Here is a 9,613-nt window from a genome sequence, read left to right as displayed (position 1 = left end):
CTCTCCACCCTATCAAGGTATGTACTCACCCAGGTGGCTATTGCATCAACGGCGGCGCAAGCATGGCAGCAAATTTGCGCCATGTTCACTACCCAAACCGAAGCACAGTCGCTCAACATCCGGCTTATACTCATCAATGCACAAAAAGGTAACATGAGTGTTTCTCAATACTATGGCAAGATGAAAGCTCTCAGGGATGAAATTGCTACCTCCAGGAAACCCTTAGATGAAGAAGACCTACTTGCTTACATTCTGGATGGGCTAAATGAGGATTTTGAACCTGTTGTATCTGCTATTGTGGCACGCAATGAGACGGTCACAATGTCAGAAGTTTGTTCTCAACTTCTTAATTTTGAGACCAGGTGACCTATTCGGCAAGTGCATGTGGCATCGGCAAATGTAGCGGTTGTCGTGGCGGAAGTACTCCGCGCGGTAATGGCGCTCCTGCCACCGCTGGGCGTGGACGCGGCAACAGCGGAAATCAACCCAGGGTGGCAATGATCGCCCCATCTCTTAGGTTTGCTTGAAATGGGGTCACGTGACAGCCGAGTGCTGGCATAGGTATGATGATACCTACATTCCGGATGAAAGAAGCGATTCATTTGAAGTATGATTTGGCTCATGAGTGTTTGATATTTATTAAAAGCCAAAACATGTATGTTTTTATGTATCACCATTAAGATATCGATTTTATAATCCTTGCACCATGAAAGTTGTGCTTCTTAGTAATCCGGCTTTTGTGAATGGCCAATGGGCTAGCTTTGCGTTATTATTATCAAGAGATGTTGTTTTTGCAATATTGGCCCTATTAGAATATTTTGCATTTATGCTTGAGCCAAAGTACCCAGGCTAGTATTAAATAGAATCCATATGTGTAGAACATATGATTTTGGTAATTCATAATTGGTCATTCAACGAGTGGCTGAGAATCTTTTATGCTTTGGTAATCTATCTATTATATACTAAAAGTCCATTAAACTTCCTACAAACGCTCTTAAGTCGCCATGTGGAATTCCTACAAACGCTCCTAGATTGCCACATGGCACTATCTAATCTCACCATTGATTTTCATTTAAATTGGTGCCCTATATTTTTTACCATTAGATTAGATCTGTTATTAAAAAAATAATACCTTCCTCCCACGCAGCAAATATATAACTGTCTGTACTACGTACGATTCAAAGGAAAAAAATAAAGCTTACCTACTGTGCCGCAAGAAAAAAAAAGACCATGTGGGATTCCTATAAACGCTCCTAGATTGACACATGGCACTATCTAATCCCACCATTGATTTTTATTTAAATTGGTGCAGTATATTTTTGACCATTAGATTAGATCTGTTATTAAAAAAAATAATACCTTCCTCCCACACAACAAATATATAACTGTCTGTACTAGGTACGATTCAAAGGAAAAAAAATAAAGCTTACCTACTGTGCCGCAAGAAAAAAAAAAGACCATATTCGTATAAAAGAAAATAAAGCCAAAGAAACATATGTACGTACTACCATCGTTGGAAAGAAAATCGACGGGATTTACTACAATTTAAAAAAAATAAAATATATCTATCTATCTATCTATCTATTATTATTAATACTAAATGTTCATATTAAACTTTCTACAAACGCTCTCAAGCTGCAACGTGACACTCTAATAAATTAGAGAAAATCCTGCAAATTCTAAGAAAAAACAAACTAAATACTAAGGGTCCCACCTCTCCTCTTCTCCTGGGCATGTGTAGCTATACTAAAAGTCCATTAAATTTCCTACAAACGCTCTTAAGCCGCTACGCGACGCTTTAATAAATTAGAAAAAATCATAAAAATTCCAAGAATAAACAAACCAAATACTATGGGATCCCACCTCTCCTCTTCTCCCACGCATGTATAGGTATACGTACGTACATTCCTTCCCTTCTTATTTTTCTTTTTTTCTTCTTTTTCCATTTATATAATGGATATATATTTTTTATGTAATCATAATTTTACTAACAAAGAATCTACCATCATACAACTCACATGTAACTAAATTAGCTCTACAGTTATTGAAAATAAAATTGACACCATTATATGGTACCCATTAAATTAATAATATACTCCATTCGGTTCTATAATAATTGACCTTTTGAACAAGGTCGAGGTCAAACTTTTATAACTTTGACTATCAATGACTTTAAAAATATTTAGTTTAAAGGAACTAGAACAACATATATAGATTTGTCTTAAAACTATGATAAAAGTAAACATATATTTATTTATCGTATATATTATAATAGAAAAATAAGATCAAAGATATATTTTGTAGACCGTATTATTGTTCAAAACTTCAATTAGAATGAAACCGGAGGGAGTAAGATAACTTCAATTAGAATAAACCGTCGTACTCATACTATTATTTTCAAATAATTCACTATTTTAAAATAAAGTATACACAATTATATTGTGTACCTATCAAATAAACAATTTAAAATCTATATTAACTAATTTATACATGCACTTAAACCGATGAACCCATTATTTAAATCATCGGATCTATTTTTTATTACAGTGGACTATCATTCTCAAATAATGCACTGTTTCAAAAAAAAGTCTACAACATTATATTGTGTACCCATTAAATTAACAATTTAAAATATATATCAACTAATTTACACTTAAACTAAAACCGGTGGACCCATTATTTAAATCATCGAATCTATTATTTGATAATAAATAAAGCGTCCAAAGTTCCCTCTTTGGCCCGCTGCACAATGCACGTCAGCACATTTTCCTTTTGCACGTGTGACAAAGCATCGTGTATGAGGCATAAGGTGATCACGACCGCCGCAGCGCTACCACTTTGCTACATGCCAAATCATATATGGAGATAATAAATTTTGTTAATAGCATGAAAAGAAATTTAAAGGTGTGATGCAGCGAGAGAAGAATTAAGCATCGTGGGTTATGTTTTTGGAACACTTAGCTCCGTTTAAGCTGAACCAAGAGTTGATTACAAAATAATTATAGTGTATTGTGTTATGTCGTATTTGGATTTTGTACTATTTGTTCGTACAGGTGAAAGAAATTATTATGTTATAAATGTGAGCACAATATTAACGAATAGCAATAGAACTCTTCTAAGACAAGGGAGTTTAAGACCCTCTTTATTTCCTGATTCCATAGTTTGGATTTTCGTTTGCACGCGTTCCAAGTTTCTAAATGGTGTTTTTTACCAACAACATTTTAACTTTTAGAAGTCAATTCATTCATTTATACCCTCAAATAGCTATCACATAAATTAGATAATTCATCATTTTCAGTTGTCCTAAACCCTAAGTAGTACATATTTTTTTTCATACGAGTCATGGTGAACAGTAAATTGGGGATCAACGGATACTCAAAGTCATAAGATGAATATGTAAGAGCTACTACGAACAACTGTAAATAGATGTCAAAATTAATTGCTACTAATTAGACATCTAATAGCTTGCTAGCCATATAATTAATTTCTCTCTATATGTATATAAACATCGATGAAGCTGGAACAAATATTACCATATGCCCCATAAATATATATTACGCGGTTAATATTCTACCTTTAAAATTTCTTAAAATGCTCTCGAGCTGTCACGTGGTACTCTAATAAATTAGAGCAAATATTAGAAATTCTATGAAAAACAAAGCAAAGTATATATTGCTTGATTTTCACTTAAATCGGTACGTCCAATATTATAAACCGTTAGATTAATTTGATCTTAGAACAAACTAAATACTATGAGATCCCACCTCTCCTCCCACGGCATATGTGCGCACCTACGTACGTGGGTACATACACTTCCCCTTCCTTTTTGATTTTCCCCCTTCTTCTTTTTTTTCCAAGCATACACTTCCCTCCCTTTCTTACTATATCATGCGCCTTTATAAGACGATTTAATTCACAAGAATTCTAAATATCTTGCTCTCGCATTTTTCATTTGTGGACATATATATGGATGGATTGCATGATAATTAACTAGCAATAGTTTCTTATTTACTCGAGAAAAAAACATGATTCAAAAGTGGTAAAGTACTTAATCCATCTCCTAATCAAAAGTTTATGAATGGTTTTTTGAGATACCTTAAGAAAAATAGAACCCTAAATTATTATAAAATACCATTATCACAACTTTAGTTTGCCCTTAATCTATTTGACAACATTTTTAAACAAACAATAATCTTAATCTTGCCTTTCAATAATATAAATCCAGGTTATACTAGGAGGCACGGCTTTGATCTTAAAATTGTGGTAGACTATGGATACAGCTACTACACGTCTAACATTGGTTGTTTGCTTTGGTATTGGTCAACGATCTATTACATACTTAAAAGCCCATTAAACTTCCTCAAAACGCTCTCACGTCGCCACTTGGCGTTCTAATAAATTAGAGAAAGTCCTAGAAATTCCGAGAAAAAAGCAAAAGATCTAGCCATTAATTTTCATTTAAACTGGTGGACCCATAATTTTACACCGTTAAATTAGATTAATTTACAGGTCCCTCTCCTGCCAAAGGCCCAAAGCTCTCTCCACGCACACGTACCTGCCACCTCCTGTAGGCCCCTATTTCTTTTTTTTCCTTTTTATTGGTGGTTAAGATATTTAATGGCCTATTTTATATAGAAACTTAATTAAATTCTCACTTCTCTTTTTCTAACGTGAAGGCTGAGAGCGGACTATACACCGGTTGCACCCATGCACTTCGCATGCATTTGTGGTTTATACTTTCGAGTTGGACCTTTTAAAAATAAATAAACAGTATTTTAAGTGATTATGGCTTTTAAATTGTATATAACCAATTTGTGATCGATTTGAACCATTCTAATGTATTTCTTTACTCAAACGATTTCAGGCGCATTGAACTATATTTCAGAGTAAAAGACAAATATTACACGTTGGCCCCAAGACCACTAAATTAAAGACGATCATTAAAAATTCTCAAACTTTTATGGAACTGATATTTATCTTTTGAAAGAAAATCATGGGGAAAAACATGCAAATTTTCCACCATTAGATATGCTTTAAGATGCATGCGTGGAAGAGAGAAAAAATCAAATGGCGCATGGATACCAAGGATCGAACCGGCGATCGACGTGCAAAACGCTAGAGCATGTGTTCACTACCAAGCTTTGTAAATTTTTCTATTTTACAATAATAATTACATCTTTCTTGTACTGGAGTTACATACGAATTACGAATGTAATTACACTGCTATTATACGATAATTACATTTGCCAGAATTTTAGGCTGATTTTCTATCAAATGTTAGATAGGCAGTCTCTATTTCTAAATCTAAATGACAATGATATGCCGTTAGAAATATATGCAATGCCTTTCTATCATTAGAAATATACACAATGCCTTTCTGCCAACTGTCCCACCACCCCTCTCCTCACCTCGTCTTATCTCCCCTTTACTCCTTATTTTTAAGTAGTTGAGATAATATTTTTAATTTATCATAATAAATCTCAAAAAAGCAACTTTTAGGTACCCAAACAATTATTATTCGCTCACACCGTTATATTTCTTACAATTAAATGCCGTAGCCTCTCCGGACCTTCCATTATATTTGAGAGATGAAGTGAATAATTCAAGTCATCAAACAAACATAATGAAATATCTGACGCCTCGAGAGAAGAATATTGGAGACATTGCTGGGCCTTTAGCCTGCCAGTCAACTTCGATTAAATTTATGGTGCGAGAAAAAAATCTATTTCATAGGTATTCTTGAAAAGGAAATATTTTGTGTTGGTTCATGTTCTAAAATTTTACCGGTCGCTCAAATAATCATAAATATGTAAAGTAAAAATAGGAAAGAAATTAGTCCTGCTACTATGAAATCATGCTATGTTAAAATAATTTTACTATATGATTTAACTAAGTATATTTATATTTATGAAGTAATATATTTTGTCTTTATTTCGTAAAAAGTCATACTATGAATCCACACACACATACCTACCATTATGACTATCTCCGAAAAACTGGGCCGGCATATTTTGAGATTAAAGAAATCACCACGGATGCCTCACTATTGATGGGTACGTCACCTACAACTGAAAGAACAATTAATCGTAAATGCAAGCACCCATATCAAGTATAGGACTTGAACCCAGGTGGCAAGTTCCAGAACAAGTAACCTAACCAGTTGAGCTACGCTTGCTTTATAATAATGTTGGATACTAAAACAACTATAATTTTTATGCTACATTTTTGGAATACACCTATGCCTTTTAAACCGGTAGAACCATTATTTCTAATTGTTAGATCTATCTTATTAAAAAAACAAGTGTGTATTCATGGTACATCACATTTCAAAAATATTACTGCGCAATTATATTTCATCTTTATCGTATTCATGTTAAGCTGCGTGGAGGTTCTGACCCACTCTACATGAAATGTTCATAAATGGATCACCTCTCAAACTACATCAATTATTAGTGTCTATATAAACCCATACATTTAGTGGAGCTTCGTGTCTAACACAATTCATCCTCTAATAATCCATGATAATATATGCAACTAAGAAAAGAAAAACACCTTACTTTTACTTTCGTTGACATGTTTTCTTAAGAAAATAAGTCTACCTTCTTTTCAATTGCTTATAGATATTACTTAATTATGATATAATATAAGTTAGAAAATTATAAAAGCAATTAATGCCGACGTAAACAATTTTTGGAGAAATCGTGGCAGATGTTATCCGTTTAATATTTCACTCTTATAAGTGTTTCGAACTAAGCGTACGACACATGCCCGCGCGAATGCGCGGCTACCTTCCTAGTTATTTAAAATAGCCACTTGAGAAATCATGTTGACCAGTAATTTGACACACCAAACATCTGGCCATAAAGATAGGAGAGGCATGTTCTAAAAGCCGGTGCTTGATTACTCCAGATCAGGTCGGTCTAACCGCAACCACACCGGTCTGACCAATGCTTCTTGAATGATCTAATCGTAGCTTCTCGACCGGTCTGACCGAATATAGAACTGGTCAGACCATAACTTTAATGCCGCCCTGACCGGGGATGGCAACCCACAGTATGTAGCTGGGGGCATGAGCTTAAATTTGATTATATAGCCGAATTGATCCTATAAAATTCGGTTGATGTGCTATGAAATTCAATTTTACCAATTGGAGGATTCCACTAGTTTAATACTTCCATGATCTAAGCAAGATGGTTGATCGGATAAGATCTATTGGAGAGTTCGGCAATAAGCATTTAAATATATTTTGTTTAATAAAGAATTGCATTGCCAAACCATGGAGTTAGTATTTTCAAGATACATGTTTAGATACCGGTCAACCTGAAATCTTATGGATGAAATGCTATAAGGCATCGTGGAACTTATCAATTGGCTTGGGGGATGTATTATTCAGCTGGTTGATTCTCCTATGTTCAGTGAGTTGATTTATCAGCCAATAGTTATAAGACACTAACAGTGACAAAGGGACCGATGAAGGCTTGAAGACTTTGGAATGGACTAAAAAGATGAAAGGAGAAGTATAGCCAAGTTTTATAATTGGAGTAAGATCGTTTCAAGATTAGGGACTTGGCATCAAAAAACGATTTTACCGTTAGGGTCCAAGTGCGAGGTGCTCAATGGGTAATCATTTAGTTGGGAATATCTATGCTGAGTTATGTGAATCACTCTAAGAAAATTGCTAATATGTTAGGACACTATAAAGAGAATAGGAATTTTATCGTACAGCACACCCCCGAGGAACCGCGCGGTACCAACGAGGTACAAAATCTGCGCCGTTGATTCGCACAGATCTAATGGTTAGGAATTCACGGTACCACGCGGTACCACCTGGAACGTTTGGTGCAAAGGCACTGATGTCTTTTCACAATATCTGGATCGATGAGTGCTGGAGTGAAGGGGTAACCCTAGCGATTTGTCCCAATTGAGCCGCCGCATCGCAAGGGCTTCTTCGCCGGTGATGTACACCGCTCAAGGGGAATGGCGGCTGCTCCAGCGACTCAGACGATGGCAACTGCTACGCCGTAGTTGCTTCTGGCAATGTGATTTGGGGCTGCAGTTGCTTCCGGCGGCGATGTGATTTGTGGCGGCAGATGCTTCCGGCGGCGATGTGATTTGGGGCGGCAAATGTTTCCGGCGGCGATGTGATTTCGGGCGGCGACGTCGGCGAGATTTGTGGCGTGATTCAGAAGGCGGACATTTGTTCGGCGGCTAGGGTTTACGATGTCTGGTAGGCGGGTCTCGTGTCTGATTTGGGGGAGAAGTCGCGCAAAATCAAAGGATGGAGCGGTGCCTCGCTTCTTTGCCTGTTCCAATCCTACCCTTGCAAAATCAACGGCTGGATGGGTTTTGGTTCCACATGGTACATGTACCATGCGGTACAAAATGCAGGACGGGAGCAGTGCTCTAAAGAGAAAGATCTACTAGGCACTTGGAAGCCCTTATGGCCAATATAGATTGTCACCCTAAGACCATGTGTTGTATGCTTTTCGGCTCGCAAGTTCGCCAAAAAGGTAGGGGGCATGTGTTAACACCCAAATTTGGCACCTAGAACAAAAATAGGAAAATATGGACGAATTTGGAAATGATCCGGTATCCTTCACGGGGCCGGTCTAACCGCCGTCATAAGGCCGGGGTGTTGGGCCGGTCAGACTGGCTCAGTCTGACGCCGAGTCCAATTTTGTCGGGTCTCAGGTTTCCTTGCTTCGGAAGGTATTTCTTGAGTTCTAATTGGTCTCTACCCCAAGTAAGACATGGAAAGGGTCCTGTAGATGGCAAGAGCGACCCCTTTATAAGGGCTATGGCTGGTTCGATTCTAACCATAGACCACAATCCCTATAATCTATTGAATCGTTCTTTTATCTTTGCTTTTTAGCCATGCTTTCTACTTTATCTTCTACCTAGTAATAGTTCATCCATATTTGTTGATTTGCGCCATAAATTGTCCGCCTTCGCTGTGAGAGTGTGATGCCCTTTGTAGGTTTGTTCTTTAAACTTTCCAATTCACCCACGAGATGGGTTTAGTTTTAATAGTTCGTCCATCTCAATCTAAATCGACCTAGAGGCTGATTTTGATCTCTAAACCGGCTCCGCTAGCCGGTTTAGTTTTAAAAAAACCCTTCTTGGTCTAGATCGAGGTGGTTGTGACTCCATATCACCACAACATGTTTAGGTGTCCCGATCATAATTGTCTTCTTGCCAAAAAAGGTGCCAACACTTTCAATGATAGATGAAGTATATCCATGGACAACGCGAGGCGACTATATATAACGTCTTTTGGGATGTGTAGTCTCGAAACCTAAAGTTATGGTTCCGATTAGATATATGGTGGAGCGGATCTAATGTGACAAGTTGGACTACTTGTGTGAGCTGGGCTACATGCTCTAACAAGAACCAGAGTGGCATTGATGAGCTGCTTTAATAATGCATGTTACTCCTCCATCCTAAAATATATCACTTTTAGGACCAATGTAATACATGTTAGGACTTCCAATCTAGATACTCACTTTGTTTCACAATGTAAGTGAGGATGACTTACATTGTGAAACGGAGGAAAGTAGATTCCATTGCATCTAGTATAAGATTACTATATTTTGAGATGGAGGTAGTAATATTA

General features: G+C 36.8%; 1 non-coding gene across 1 annotated transcript; it reads left to right on the top strand.

Annotated features, from left to right (window-relative positions):
* The first annotated feature begins 218 nt into the window (after positions 1–218).
* LOC112936752 (small nucleolar RNA Z247) lies at positions 219–358 on the top strand. The gene has a single exon (XR_003239176.1). It is a non-coding gene; the product is annotated as a small nucleolar RNA Z247 (small nucleolar RNA).
* The last annotated feature ends 9,255 nt before the right edge of the window (positions 359–9,613 follow it).

Source organism: Oryza sativa, chromosome 10 (genome assembly GCF_034140825.1).
Source record: "Oryza sativa Japonica Group chromosome 10, ASM3414082v1".
NCBI lineage: Eukaryota > Viridiplantae > Streptophyta > Magnoliopsida > Poales > Poaceae > Oryza > Oryza sativa.
Note: the sequence above shows the minus strand (reverse complement) of the source record. Positions and strands in the feature narration are given on the sequence as shown.